The sequence below is a fragment of the Phyllostomus hastatus genome, unplaced genomic scaffold, assembly GCF_019186645.2.
Source record: "Phyllostomus hastatus isolate PE091 unplaced genomic scaffold, TTU_PhHast_1.1 phas_contig_254, whole genome shotgun sequence".
Taxonomy (NCBI): Eukaryota; Metazoa; Chordata; class Mammalia; order Chiroptera; family Phyllostomidae; genus Phyllostomus; species Phyllostomus hastatus.
This window is the reverse complement of record NW_025333810.1, coordinates 4,921,803-4,938,338: the sequence shown is the minus strand read 5'-3', so window position 1 is coordinate 4,938,338 and position 16,536 is coordinate 4,921,803. Positions and strand designations below refer to the sequence as shown.

Genomic DNA, 16,536 nt, shown 5'->3' with positions numbered 1-16,536 from the left:
TGGTTAGTTTACTCTAGATTATCAAATAGTATAAGGAAAAAGGCTTGAAAAGTGAATTTTATTTTCTTTGTTTTATAATACCTGAGTTTGAAAACGGTTTATAAAGTTTGTTAAATTTTACCAAAGATTACTCAGTTTTAATGCTTATTTCCTTGGCTAACTGATTACTAACCTTCTTTTATAATATGAAAAGTTCACCTTTTTCTTTCATGTTATCTGCCTGTGTAGCAGAGATTCTGTGGTTTATCAGAATAGTTTTGTTTGTGCTTTATGTTGATTTTATTATGTTCTTAATTATTTAAGAAAAAAGAACAAAAGTCTTTTTTGAAGGAGCTAGGTTTCTTTAAATTCATGTTACCTTTTATGTTTAATTTTAAAATCTTTTATTGACACTTTGATTAAATAAGTAACCAAGTAGTGTTTCTTAGTAACTTATTGATCCTACCTTAATTAAACGTTCAGATATACTCTGACAACTCTTGAAACTGCTTTCCTCAAACTGGAATCCCAAATTTAGAAAACATAAAAATAAAAACTTCAAGATATCTTTTACACCTAAAAGTCTTGATAAGACTTTCAAAAGTACCCTAGGGAAAAATCATAAAGATCTGGTTTTTCATGTTATAAAAAGAGATATTATAAATAATCAGGTTTGTTTGAGATGCTCCTGTTGTGAGAGTTAGATGAGAAGAGCTGTCAGACCAGCAGAGATTGTCGCTCATTCCTCACATGGGTTTGTATTGATAAATGTTGTTGAGGTAAGTTTTCAGAGGTTGTATGTGTTATGGGACCTCCCTAGAGCTTTGCCAGTGCCCTAGTTATCTAAAATAGGTTTTTACTTTCACGAGAAATTGGATGAAAACTCATGAAATTATAATTCATTGCCCCCCAATAGAGAATTTTGCTTGCTTTCATTCTGATATTTTTGGTTGCAGTAATAAATGAACTACAGCCTTTGAGTTTATGTAATCTACAGATAGTTTTTTTTTAATTTTTTGTTCTGATACTTGCCTCCTGAGGGCTCTGTTATAAGTTATAGCCCAGAGTTTGTTTCTTCAACAAATAGAGACAGTCCAGAGACTAGTGGGAAAGGACCACAGCAGGCATTTCAAACTATCAGCATTTCAAAAGAACAGGTTCTTGCTTAGGCTTCTGAGTTCGTATCACTTAAATAACTTTCAGACCTTAGCAATGAACTGAGTCAGAATTTCCAAAACTTCATTTAGTCCAAAGACTGGTATCTTTATAAAAGCAGTGATGAGGGGAATTTTATTATGGTTATTTGTTTGGAATATTGTGGATGAGTTATTGTTCTATTTCTTGGATATACGAGAAAGCCATTTATCTTTCTTCTGAAGCATTTTAACCCACAGCAACTCAGTAGACTGCTTTTGTAAGCTGAAAGAGAACATTTTTACATGGTATTTGATTCCCACTGACTCCCCAAATTCACACACTTTTACTGTGTCTTTTTGCTTTTCATGACAATTCAGTTACATGCATCCATTTAACAAGAATTTGCCTTTATACCAGGATATAACTGGACAAATTGCTTGGTATAAAGAAATTGAGAATGATGCTTTTTAAACATCTATGACAGGTCACTCTATGGAAAACAGAGATTGACTTTACATATGGAACCAATAGGTAGTAGGCCCACCCAGGAAAACTGGCTTCTAGGGTCCCGAGCTTATAAATGATAAGTGGAATTTCACTTAGGCAAGCCAGGAAACGTAGCCAATTTTGAGGACCCCCCCAAAAAAAAGTGAAAGGAGGAGATCATCAAATTTATAGGTAATGCAGAAGAAATCTGGTGAAGAGTTTTACTACTTGATTCTTTACCCTCAGGATGGCAAATAGCAGAAGCTTTTGAGATGCCAATCCAAGTTTCCTTACAAAATCTCCTCATCAGAACTTTATTTTGTGGTCTTGATGCTTAGCGCTTAAGTCTGAATAGCAAACTCTAAGAAGCTTATGAAGCTGGTTGACACTTGTGCTCATAAGCTTTTCTCTAGGAGCCAGTAGTAAATATTTAAGGCTTTCATCAGGGCCAGGTGAGGTGAGTAATATCTATCAGTGCAATGCCAAGCCATATTGGAGCATGAAAGAAAAGGAAAAATCAGTAACACTGATCCTGTCTTTGTTAAAAATTTTGACATTTTGGCCCTGTCCCAGTTGCTCATTTGGTTGGAGCATCATCCCATACACCAAAAGGTTGTGGGCTCTGTCCCTGATCACAGCACCTACCTAGGTTGTGGGCTTGATCTGGGTTGAGCACGTACGGAGACAGCTGATCAATGTTTCTCTCTCCCTTCCTCTCTTTCTAAAATCAATAGAAACATATCCTCAGGTGAGGATTTAAAAAAAATTAAAAATTTGACATTTTGTTCATTTTTTGCATTCCTTTTGAGTTTTAAAAATATTACATCAAAATATTGTTCGTTCATTTTTTATTAATTAGTTTTTAGTTCCTCCTTAAATCTTGTGCGAGAGGCAGGTTGCCTCACTCTGGTCCTGGCTCTGTCTTGTGAGCCGTATGTTCTCTGTGACGCCTTCCCAACTCTGCCATGGTAGTGATACAGCAGCCACAAACGGAACATTAGTGAGTGAGCATAGCTATATTCCAATAAGTCTCTAATTGTGAAGATTGAAATTTGATTTTATGCATTACAAAAAAATTATTCACCCTTTGATATTTTTGACCATGTAAAATTTAAGAAACATTATTTTATTCTTTTATACTCATCGTTAACATTTATTGATCATAAATAAAGTGAAGGACCTGGACTATAATAAGAACCTATCACTTCTCCCTAGGATTTTTTTTTTTACTGTTGTTCAATTACACTTGTTCCCACTTTTCCCCCATGACTCTCCCCTGCCCTACCCACCCCCCCACCTCCCACTTTCAATCAGCTCACCGGAGGTACAAAAATGTGGTGAAGGGCTAAAGTTTGTCCACAGGCTGTAGTTTGCGGATTCCTTCCTTTGCTTTACATATATATGTAAACAATCAGGCCAAACTTAATAAAACCAGCCATTTTTGTGTGTGTAATTAAGGGCAATCTTTGAAACTATTATTAGAAGGAAAGAAGACCATCAGGAAAAATTTTGACATACTTTATTTAACATGACAAAAGAAAAAATATTACTGGGTGTCCTATGATATGCTGGGTATTGTCTAAACCACTCTCTGTCATTATTTGTAACTTTCATTGCTGGGGAATAACTTTACTACTCTATTATCTGTCGTAAACTGCTGGTAATACAAGTGAGTTTTGCTGGTGAAGATGCAATTGATTATTTTCCTATGAACTTTGACCTTTATTAAAAATCTGTTAAATTCATTTCAGCATTCCTGATTGCCTTTTTTATGTCTTAATCTTCAGAATCTCTTTTAACTGGATTTTTATACTTCTCTAGTTCCCTCAAAAATGGAGTTAAAACATTCTTGAACACATTTATTTATTTTTGTGTGTGTGCAGCATTTGTAATTTTATCTTTTAAAGGTATTCTTTACAATGGGTTAAAGACAAACATAAGGTATTATTAAAAGTTTAGTTCCATACCCAGGGAAAGTGAGGAGAGTTCTTGGATTATTCATTTAATACTTATTGATCACCAACTACAGGGCAGAGTGTTAGGGGCACAAACATGAATAAGGAAGACCAGTTCCTTCCTCTCAGAGTCCATGATCTAGTGAACCTCCTAGTCGTTCCTATTGATGCATCCATTGATTCACTCTCTCATACTATGAATACTTACTGAGGCCTCCTGTTAGCACTACAGCTCAGTCACATTTGGGCTGAATCAACTTCTCCAGTACAACCTTCATGTCCTACTGCCATGTTTAACAACGTGGCTGTGGGGAAGGTGTGTTATGCATTTCAAGGAACTTATGTTAATTAAAAACCTTTGTAACATCTCAGTCCTGGCTGGCATAGCTCAGTGGATTGAGCGTGGGCTGCGAACCAAAGTGTCGCAGGTGATTCCCAGTCAGGGAATCATGCCTGGGTTGCAGGCCATGACCCCCAGCAACCACACATTGATGTTTCTCTCTCTCTTTCTCCCTCCCTTCCCTCTCTAAAAAGTAAATAGATAAAATCTTAAAAATAAACCTTTTGTAACATCTCTACAACTTTCTCAAATAGAAGAGGAAAAGATCCTACTTTCATAATTTCTTATTGCTACAAGATTAGAAAAAAATTACAAATGATTTTTAATTATTGTGTTGTATTGGGAACTTACTATATTATCCATGGATTGCATATATTTTTCCAATGATGCTGTTATGGCTGAGAATGTTTGTCAAAATTCTTTTCTGGAATTGTTTTCAAGTGTATTAGTGTACTACTGTGAATACCTCAGTGTAGATATTCACCCAGTGTAGATATTTAACTCTTTTAGAAAGAGTCAAAGTGTTTTCGAAAAAATTTTGGTCTCAATGCAGAGATATGAGGCTGAAGATCAAAACTGATAAGGTTTAGATGGCTTCTTTCCTACCTTGACTCTTTTACCCCAAGAAAAGTGGAAATTATCCAAAAGTCATGTAGCACTTTAAAGTACATAAAATATTAACTAAATATGGGGTTCTAAATGAAATTTCCACTTAGGTTGTTCAAATTCCTGCTTCCCCACTTAATTTACCAGTGGGCACCGCTATTAATAAACATGGGTACAAATATTAACAAGTCGCACTATCAGCAATATGACATATATAAATACTGAATTATTTAGGAGTTTCTATAGATAAATCTATATAATAATTATACATATGCTTTATAAACCTGAATCATGTGATATATATTTGCCTATAATTTTCCTTGTCCTCATAAACCTCATGGGCATTCAGTATATAATAAAGGTGGCATTTTAGATCAGAGTGTTTTCATTGCACCTACAAAACATTATCTGGTAAGTGCAGCTCATGCCTACAGACTTTCTCCTAGTTTCAGTAATGATCGGAATTTCTCACATCTCCCTCCCATCTCTGTTGCAAATACCATGATATTTTGCCTTAAATACTTCAGTTTGCATCTCCTGACAGCAACAATAAAAAGACAGTTTTCTATACAATCATAGTATTCTTTTAATGCCTAAGAAAATTAAAATAATTATATAATGGCATCCAATTTCAAGTTCATATACAAATATCCCCACTTGTACACAAGCAATTTTCTTGTCAAATTATTTAAAACCAGAATCCATTCTAGGTTCATACATTTCATTTGGTATTTTTGTTTCTTCAATCTTTTTAGATCTAGTTTAGATATTCTACCTTTGTTTTCATTACATATAATTTTTGAAGAGTCTGTGTTAGGTGTTTCATAAATTATTGTCCTATAATCCTTTCTTCTAAAGTAAGGTTTATGGAGATGTAATTTATGCAGTGTAAAATTCGTCCTTGTTGGTGTGTAATTCCATGAGTTTTGACAATTACACTTAGGCATGTAACCACCACCACAATCAGGGTATAGAATACTTCTCTCTTAAATTTTCATTCTGCCTTTTTTTGGTTAACCCCTCCCTACACTGCTAAATCCTGGCAACCATTGTTTTATTTTCTGTCCCTACTGTGTAACTGGGTGTAGGTCAAGGGTTCCCTGAAAATAGGAGAAAATCCCCAAACCTTTGGTTGGGGGAAGGCAGAAGTGGATGATACATTTAGGATATTTTGGATAACAACGACAAGCTAATATGTGTGCCTTTCTTGAATGGAGAGGACTGTGGCTCAGAGCAGAAGGTGTATGTGACTTTAAGAGCATATAGTGACACAGCCAGGGGAGGCAGATGCCCACCCTGAATGTCCATGTGTCATGAGGAACTCTGGCCCAGGGTAAAGATGGCAGCCAAAAGAAGAAAAAAGATACAAGTCAACTGGCAAAAGTGACACATCATAGGAGGGGCCAGATATGAGGTCACATAGGAAGTTCTGGGCTGAGCATTTAAAATGAGGGAAGGCTGAGAGAGAAGGGGTGCAGTTCACCATGAGGTCTGGTATGTAAGGAGATGCCACCTGGTTTGGAGTAGAAGAAGCCATGCGGGCTGAGAGGGAGAAAGCAGCCATGTGATCTGAAGGGGGAAGAGGAGAGAGCTGATGGAGCGGTGCATGGACCTGCCTGACAAGGCATGGATTCATGGGAGATGACTGGAGCTGAACCGTGACCAGGAGTGCTGTACTGCAGATGAAGGACCTACAGAGAAATCATTCTCTTGGGGCCTGTGCCTCCCTGGACTCCACCATAATCCAATGTAACATGGCACATGTTTCCCTGTACTATTACACGGAGGCCAAGAACAACATATCCCAGATCCTGAAGGAAAGAACTGCTGCGAGAGGATGGGGACTCTGAAACCCGTGAGTGCACATTCCAAAGAGCATGGAGAAGGATATGGGGAACTTCCAGGCATGGTTTTAGCTTAGAGCCTTTTTGGGAGCAAGGGAAGTGCTGGGTCTCCTGAAATAGCAGGGCTCTGAGCAGGAGTGCCCTTAGCCCCCCTGAGGTTGGAATCCTGTGAATAAAAACCTTTTCCTTTAACACTCATTATTGGCTCATTTATCAAGGTACCACGTGGCTGAGTCCCAGTTTGCTCTGTTACAAGTTTTGCCTTTTTGAGAAAGTCATGCAAAAGGAATCATACAATATGTATCATTTTGATTCTGATTTTTGAGTCTGAAAACATGTGGCCATAATGTGTTAACATAATCTGTTAAAGATTTAATCAATGTGTGGATACCATAATTTATTCATTTGCCAGTGGAAAAATTAGTGGTGTGCATGGTTTGACAATTATAGATAAAGTTGCTATAAATATTTGCATACAGACTTTTGTGTAAATGTATGTTTTCATTTCTTTTTAGTAAACACCTAGGACTGAGATTGCTGGATCATATGGTAACCATGTGTTTTGATTGACCACATGTTTTCCTTGGCAGCTGTACCAGTTTGCATTCCCACCATCAGTATATGAGAACATTGATTGTTCCACATCCCTGCCAACACTTGCTATGTTATTTAAAAATACTTTAGCCATTCCAGTAAGTGTATAATGGTATCTTATGAGTTTAATTTGAATTCCCTTAATGAAAAGTAATGTTGAATTGTTTGTTTTTGAAGGGTAGAAACAGACAGTTTCTGGACTGAGTGCCATTAGAAAGATCCTACACCGAAAACATTAAAGTCATTTCTCAATTTCCCCCTCCTTTCAAGCTTTCTTTTGGCTGAGATCATAAACAAAGCCCCAGCGCCTGCCTCAGTCTAGTCAGGATGCTGGCAGAATTCCAATCCTGAATTTTTTTACTTGTTTGTGTGGATTACAGTTTCGCACCAAAGGGAGAGAATAAGCTAGAAGTTAGGAATTGTTTGGCATTTTTTGAAAATTATTTTCAATTGTAGCAAACGCAAGGCCAAGCTTTAGTGCTCTCTCTGTCTCTCACTCTCTCTCTTTCACACACACATATGCTTCACTAATGGCTTCCCAGAAAATGTATACCATACTCATATTTTTTTTAGAAATTATTATTTCCCCATTAACCTACACTTCAAAGTTTCTGTTCAAAGCAATCATTCTCCAACTGGATATTAGCAAATATTCCTTAATGTGCCTGGAAAGGATTATTAATTTTCTTCATAGATTATTCTTCAAAAGTATATAAGAAGAGACTGTGAAGCATATCTTAATATTGGGGAGTATGGTCTGGAATCAAAAGGCACAGTAAGAAATAAGACATTTCAGGGGTGAGGGGAAGCTGGTTGGTAATGAAAATAGATGAAACAGCATGAAATAGGCAATACAATTTAAAGTAGGTTTTAAGGTTAATTTCCCTTAGAATTAAATTTCCTGTTGAAATAACAAATTTTCTTGTAGCTCTTCACAGGTTCTTGTCTGTTTCCAATGCCTAGGTGCTCCACATATCTTTCTAGTGAAGATTCTGACACACTTTAGTTCTATTAAGACATCTAAAGTAAATTTCCTTCTTTCATTATGTATATGTATATGTATATGTTGGATGTTATTTATCCTTTCATGGCTGACATGGAAAACAACTATATTAATTTGAGAAACAGAGTCCCTCTAGACCCACAGCACATGAAAATGGCACTTATCACTGTCTGCAGTTGTGTGACCTGATGGCAAGTCAGCAGTGAACACCTTCAATTTATAGCCCAATAAAGATTCAAATTATTCAAATTAGACCTGATTCATTAATGTTTAGGGATATTAATTTTTTTAAATTTATTTATTTATTTTTAGGGAGGGTAGGGAGGGGGGACGGAGGGAGAAAGAGAGAGAGAGAGAGAGGGAGAGAGAGAGGGAGAGAGAGAGAGAGAAACATCAATGTGTGGTTGCTGGGGGTCATGGCCTGCAACCCAGGCATGATTCCCTGACTGGGAATCACCTGCGACACTTTGGTTCGCAGCCCATGCTCAATTCACTGAGCTACACTAGCCAGGGCTGGGATATTAATTTTTACAAGTACAGAAAAAATAGGTGGAAATACTATATTGATTTGTCGATGGGAATCTTTGGCAAACCAATGGAATTGGGAAGAAGCCCAAGACACACACACACACACACACACACACACACACACACACACACTTCCAAAATAAAGCTGAGATGAATCTATAAGATGGGGGTGAAAGGAAAAGAAGCCACAAAGGATGGCATGCTTTCTACAACAGTGGTTGTCAGGCTTTTAGAATCAGTTCCCCCAGATGAGGCAAAAACCCCTAAGACTCACATTGTACTTATTCCCATATTTCAAGTGGGAATGGGAGAGGGGGCTTTCAATGACAAGTGGTGTTGGACAACCAAATTTAGGAGAGGTAACATTTATGTCTGCTTTGACAACTGGGTTTTAGGCAATATTAATTTTAATCCTGTACTTTTATCTTAACATGTAGTTGGGGGGAATAATGGACTCCAAAGAAGGTTGCATTGGCATTACTGCATACTGTAGGCATAAGTGAACAAACACACAACAAACTGAATTAAAAATGATTTATAAAAAGTGAAAAGCAAGTAAAACAACTGAAACCCAAAGATACTCAAGGTAATACAGCTGATAAAATGATAAAGTATCCTTCTAGAAAGTCGAGGGAATTTATGCAATTTATGAAGTTGAAGAGAACAGATTCCCAAATTATTTCTTCCATTGCTTTCACACTTACACACGACTCTAACTTTGTATTTTTAGAGATAAAAATAACTTAAAAATTACTTTATTATCCCTTTCTATAGTCAAGAAGGATTATCTACTCTCGGAGTAGTGACAGATAACAGTGTGTGATCACTTGGCTGAGGAGGCAACAGAGGACAGAAGTCTCCTAATCCAGGGATTAGTAAAAGGCAACAGCATCGGAGGAGAGGCGAGAGTTACGCCTGTGTCAGCACCTTCCTCCTGTCCTGACTCTGTCCCAGGAGGGCTTACACATGGAACTTAAATGGTTCTTTGAATTCATCCAGTTTGTGAATCCTGGTTATAACTGTTTTATCTCTAGAATGAGAGATAAAAACCATTTTCTACAGGGAACATGTCAGGAAGGGGCAGCCTGCTACTAGCAATCGGACTTGGGAGTGGAGCAAATAAATCTGGAGCATCAACATTTAGCTATTTACTGATGCCACAAATTTGTCAATATGTAGAATTGCAGCTCACCATTTAAGTCACTAAAAGTAATTTTAGTTATCTGGTCTTTCGATGTTTATAGTGAGTAAGTAACTCTTTTAGAATTATATAATAAGAAACCCAACTGTTATTAAACTAAGGAGGAAAAACATTAAATTGGCTAGGGAGACACATGTAACGTAATTCTTTTTTCTAAAGGCCCTACTTTACCAGTTGAAAACAAGAGAACATCAGTTATAATACAGGATACAGCTGGACACAGAATTGAAAAAATATAAATGGTAAAACGTTTCATTTTATTAAGTTCATTTAAGTACAGAAAAGATAAATACATGAGTCTTAAGCAAAAAAAGTTAAATAAACACTTACCTTGACTTCAATTACCCAATTAATTAATTATCATTTTTCAATATATTTTATTGATTATGCTACTATGGTTGTCCCGATTTTTACCCCTTTGTCCACTCCATGCGGTACTCCCCTTCTCTCCAGCAATCCCCTGCCTAAGTTCACATTCATGAGTCATGCATGTAAGTTCTTTGGTTACTCCAGTTCCTATACTGTTCTTAACATTCCCCTGTCTATTCCGTTTTTTAAAAAATATTTAACTTATTTATTTAGAGAGGGGAAGGGAGAGAAAGAGAGGGAGAGAAACATCAATGTGTGGTTGCCTCTATTGTGGACCCTACTGGGGACCTGGCCTGCAACCCAGGCATGTGCCCTGACTGGGAATTGAACTGGTGACCCTTTGGTTTGCAGCCCGTGCTCAATCCACTGAGCTACACCAGCCAGGGTGCCCTGTCTTTTCGTTACCTACCAATAGGTACTTCTTAATCCCTGCACCCTTTCCTATTCTCCCCCTTCCCCCTCCCAAATGATAACCCTTGAATATGATTCTGTTTCTGTTCTGTATGCTTGCTTAGTTTGTTTTTTAGATTCAATGATTGATAGCTATGAATATGTTGCCATTTTAATGTTCATAGTTTTAATCTTCTTTTTGTAAAATAAGTCTCTTTAATATTTCACATAATAATGGTTTGGTGATGATGAACTCCTTTAGCATTACCTTGTCTGGGAAGCACCTTATCTGCTTTTCAGTTCTAAATGATGGCTTTGCTGGATAGGGTAATCTAGGTTGACAACCCTTGCTTTTCATCATTGGAATACTTCTTGCGAGTTCTTCTAGCCTGTGAAGTTTCTTTTGAGAAATCAGTTGGCAGTCTTATGGGGATTCCTTTGTAGGTAACTCTCTGCTTTTCTCTTGCTGCTTTTAAGATTTTCTTTAACTCTTGGTATTTTAATTATGCTGTGTGTTGGTGTGGTCCTCTTTGGGCACATCTTGTTTGGGACTCTCTGTGCTTTCTGGACATCTATGCCTATTTCCTTCACCAAATTAGGAAAGTTTTCTTTCATTATTTTTTCAAATAAGTTTTCAGTTTCTTGGTCTTTGTTTCCTCCTTCTAGTGCCCCTATGATTTGAAGGTTGGTACTTTTGAAGTTGTTGCAGAGGCTCCTTAGTCCACTCTCATTTTTTGCAATTTTTTCTTCTTGCTGAATGCTTTTTAATTCTTTATGTTCCAATCATTGATTTCATTCTTGGCTTCATCCACTCCACTGTTGATTCCCTGTAGATTTTTTTCTTTATATTGCTTAGTGTAATCTTCATTTCTGCCCAGGTCTTTTTTATGCTGTTTCAGTACCTAATGATTTCTTTGAGCATCCTGGTAAGCAGTGTTTTGAACTCTGCATCTGATAGGTTGCTTATCTCTATTTCATTTAGTTCTTTCCTGGAGTTTTATTCTTTTATGTGGGCCCTATTTCTTTGTCTCCTCATTTTGGCAGCCTCCTTGTGTCTGTTTCCATGTGTTAGATGGAGCTGCTCTGCTTCCGTCTTAGAAGTGTGGCCCATTGTAGAAAAGTATACCCATAAGTTGGATGGAATGGAGCCTTAGTTAATCACCATGGTGGGGCAACCCAGGTAAACCAGGTTGATGGATTCTGATACAGTGTTGCTGCTCTGTTGCTCTGTGTGTGCGTGTGGCGGGGGGCGGGGCTCAGAGAAGGGACAATGGCTGCTGCCTGGCCACTGGAGTTTTGTCCCAGGAGGAAGCTGTCCCTTGGCATTCGCCCTATGCCAGTCACTTCAGTTTCTCCCCATATGCCACTGGTGCCCTTCGAGCTGCTGCCCAGGTGCTAGAGCCCAGAGGGAGCGGCTATGTAAGTTGTAAGTCTCTTTCAGTCCCCTTAAGATGAGACACCTGAGAATCCTGCAGTTTCTTCTACCATCCCAACCTCCACTGATTTTTACAGCCAAAAGTTATGGGGTCTTACCTTCCTGGCACTGGAACCCTGGGTTGGGTGGTCTGGTGTGGGGCTGGGATCCCTTGCTCCTGAGGAATCCCTCCCAATTTTTATCCACTACATGTGACTCTGGGACTGCCTGTCCTGTGTCTCTGCCCCTCCCACCCCTCTGGGTGAATGTGACATTTTTAATTTCTTGGCTGTGGGACTCCCATACAGCTCAATTTTCTGACAGTTCTGGGTGATGTTTGTTTTGTAATCTAGTTGTATTTTTGCTGTGGTTGTGCAAGGAGGTGGACCATACTTACCAACACCTACATCCTGACTAGAATTCCCCAATTAATTTATATAAAAGTAGGAGAACAATGAATTATGTGATTAACCTCTGGTTAACTGTTTCCTCTCATAAGCTTAAATTAATCTTTGAAAAGTTTTGAATAATAGATGATTTTGCCCTCTCCTATTAAACTACCAGTCCTGGGTTCTATATGACTGTGTTTGGTGGTTGAACACATTTTCTATTCCCACAAAAACAAATGATCACAAATGTAGTGATTTAAAACATCTACTTTATAGTTCACAGAACTTATTTCCTAGTTATGTATCTCAGACGTCCTGGCACAGGCTCATTTGAATTCCCTGCTCAGGTCTCACAAGGCTGAAATCAAGGTGTTAGCAGGACAATGCCTCCCTTTTTTTAGTTCAGGCTTGTCTTCCAAGTTTATGTATTGTATTTGTTGGCAGAATTCAGAATTCTGTAGGATTGACAGCCAGCATTTTGCTGCCCACCAGCCAGGGGCTATTGAGTTCCAGCCCACCTGCCATATCTTGCCACATATTCCTGGCCCCAACACTTCAAGGCCAAACAGTAAAGCACCCACTGCCTTGAATCTCCCTGACTTCTCAACCTTTTTTAAAGAGCTCCCTTGATTACATTAGGCCCACCCAGGATAATCTCCCTTTAAAATGCAGCTGGAAAAGTATTTACTGGTGCTGGTGATTCTCAAGTAAGCCAGGTAGAGGCTGACTCTGATGGACGAGATAATCAAATACTGAAACACAACTGCAGACCATGGTAGCTGCTGTGAAGGGAGTGAACTGGGTGGTGTGACAGAATAACTACAGAAGAGCTCTTGTGACAGGAGGTGCTATCTGAGCTGAAACCTAGAAGATGAGCATGAATCAGTCATGAGAAGAGTGGAGGGAAGAACAGTCCAGGCAATAGTTGAATTTTTTAATATTATGCCTGAAACAAACTATTTAAGAGTACAAATTATCCTCCCAAAGGGAAATTTCTGAAAGCCTGTTGTTTTCTCTGTTATCTTTGACTTTGAGTATTTCAATAAACACAATTAAAGGAGGAATTAAATGTATTGAACACCTGGGGTGTTGCATGCTTTCTGGATGCATAAAACAATGTCTTCTGCCCCTCTGTTCTTTTCGGCTATCCGGCTACCAGTCAGTGAGATGAACAGCATGTTCACTGTGCTCTGCCTCCATCATGGGTGCCACAGGAGGTTTTAGCTATTTACAACAATCATCACCCATCTGCAAGCATTAAAGTCCTTTATACATGGGTCTCATTTATATGCAAAAGTGAATTTCAAAGTAAATATATTCTATGTCAGCAAAGAAGAAGGAGGAGTCTTTCATGTTAAACTGTGTGCAACATTTTAAATTTATATACTGGCTTTCAATGTGAATCTATGTCATAACAAAGGTTTACTCCAGGTTTGAATTGTATTCAAATATGAAAATAAGTCATTAATGTTTCTTCATTTCCTTCCTATCCATCATCCCCTTTTATCTAATTCATGTCATTAAATTCTGAAAACTCCATGTAAGAAATATTTTCCAGTTCTACCCCTACTTCATCATCCCCACCATGGTTGCCTTAGTTCATGCTTTTAAGACCTCTGCATCAACCCTTTGAACAATCTTACTCGTCTTCCTGCTGTAAGTGTCTTCCTACTCTAGTCCCTCTTCCACACAGCTGTAGATTATGTTCCTAAAAACTGAACAAAGTCTGTGTCCTCATGAAGCTTACATTCTACTGGAAGAGACTGAAAATTAAAAAAATAAAGGCAAAATAAATGTGTGATAATGAGGCATAAAGAAAATAAAAACAGGGTAAGAAGAAGGAGTAAAGGAAGAAGTCATTTTAGTTTATTGAGATATTGATATACAGCACTGCATAAGTTTAAAGTGTACAGCATAAGGGGGTAGTAGTTTGATAAGGTGGTAACATTTGATTATAAAAAAATGTGAGTGCCTTTCAGTCAAAAACCAGAGGGAACACATTCATTGTCAAACCAAGTTGGGTTTATTGACTTGTCACAAGGAAGCAGATAACACACCATGAGGAACTATGGAGGGTCTCAGTAAGAAGGTGTTGTAACAAAAACTAACATTATAATGTATGTCAAGCATAATTAAAAGATAAAAAATAATTTAAAATGATATTATAGGATTGGACTTGAGTTAGGTGATTTGGGGAAGGTCAAGGCTTTGATCTGAAATGGATGCTGCCAGGAAGCAGAGGTAATTCTATGACTGGATATTTTAATAATTGTTATCTAGGGGGATCCTCGTCTGGCATTGCCGGGAAACACCAACAGTTTTGCCCACCAGGTTCTTCTCCACAGCACCCCGGGCCAGGGCGGCTGGCCTCACCACCCAGTGGGGAAGACGTAAGGAATTTACATAAGACAGCTGTGCAAAATGGAGCTGGAGGAGCCTTATTTGAGATACTCCTGAGAATAACCCAGATACTCCATTTGGTTTCACACCAGAAAACTATAAGAGAACAGAAGCAATTCTAAAAAACTACCCAGAAGGGCATAAAGCAGCAGCTGTGCTTCCAGTCCTGGATTCAGCCCAAAGACAGAATGGATGGCTGCCCATCTCTGCTATGAACAAGGCTGCAGGAATTTTACAAGTACCTCCAATCAGAGTCTATGAAGGAGTAACTTTTTATACAATAAATAATTGGAAGCCAGTTGGAAAGTATCACGTTCAGGTTTGCACTACTACACATTGTATGCTTTGAAACTCTGACAGCATACTGGAGGCCATTCAGTAAAAGCTTGGAATAAAGGTTGGGGAGACTACACCTGACAAACTTTTCAGTTATAGAGGTAGAATGTTTAGGGGCCTGGGAAAATGCACCAATGGTTCAAATAAATGACAACTACTATGAAGATCTGACACCTAAGGATATTGAAATTATTGATGAGCTCAAGGCTGGAAAAATTCCAAAGCCTGCGCCAAGGAGAGGACACTTTTCTTATGAGCCAGCTGGGAGTCTCACCTCTTTGACTGAACCACCCAAAGGACCTGGCTTTGGTGTGGAAGCAGGCCTTTAATTTATATTCAAATATCACTGGAGAAATAAACTATGAATCTCCTAAAAATAATAGTAATTGTTATCTACAAGGAAAGAAGAATGAATCAAAGATAAGGTTGTAATTGGTCAAGAAATAGAAGTCACTTTATATTTGCTAGAATGTTTGGTCATTTTGGTGGTTTGCAGAATCCTCTTGTATTTGCTGTGGTTGGTCATGATTATGAAGGGTCTTATTTTTGTCTTGTCTGTCATGATCACAGGATGATCATGTCTGATGTTGATGTTTTGTGAAATTATGTTCAATAGAACACTCAGACCTATCTGAGGACAGTGACACCACAGCCTACTTAATAGTTCCAGCCAGACCAGCTCCCACTTCAGGCAGCTTTTCTTTTAGTAACAAAGCCATCAAGTGCTACTATTACCTCTAAATAGCAATGTATAACTCTTACTTGTAATTGTTTCCTGAATATTTAGAATATCATCAGAATTGTTATTAAGGGTATTGAATTCTAATACTCATTACAGCTCTGGTGACAACAGTAGTAGTTTACTACATCATTACTGTAATATATAAGACACATATGTAAGATGCTACACGTTGTGGTGAAGAGAAAAACAGCCACCTGCGTGTGGCTGAAAGGCTCTGGAACTGGAAGTTAAGAATTAGTGCTGTGAATTTCAGAAACCACTTCAAAAGTGTCCAAGTCACTTGCCTCATCTCTGAAACAAGAATTTAGATTATATGTGTAGTTTTTGAAAGGTTTACATGGTGTCAGGGTGTCTGTGCAGTAATCACACAGGGAGATCAATAAAATTACATAGAGACTCTAGGGCCTCCAATTGCAGAGAGTCTGATTCAGCTTAAGTTTTTGAGATTCATTCTTGTTTTTTTTTGTTTTCTTTTTAAAAAAATTACTTAGCAATAGTCCATTGAATAAGTATACCTGCTTATTTATGTTTTCTCTGCTGATGGACATCTGGGCTGCTTCTACATTTTGGTGATCATGAATAAAGGTGCCATAAACATTGTTGTGTAAGTCTTTTCATGAATATATACTTTTATTTTTCTCAGATCAACACCTGTGAGATCACTAAGTCATTGTGTGTTTATCTTACATGAAACTAATGGGTCTGCAATTTTGACATAGTGAAAGTAAATACAAAGCTTAGAATCCCTCTCCTTTTGTTCACAGTGCAGTCTGGTAGAGATGGCAAAGGATCTTTTATAAGGCCTCAGGCAATCCTGGTCACT

At 38.0% G+C, this 16,536-nt stretch overlaps 1 pseudogene; it reads left to right on the top strand.

The window, feature by feature from the left end:
• LOC123818043 overlaps positions 1–16,536 on the top strand; it is a 44,412-nt pseudogene extending 27,876 nt beyond the window's left edge.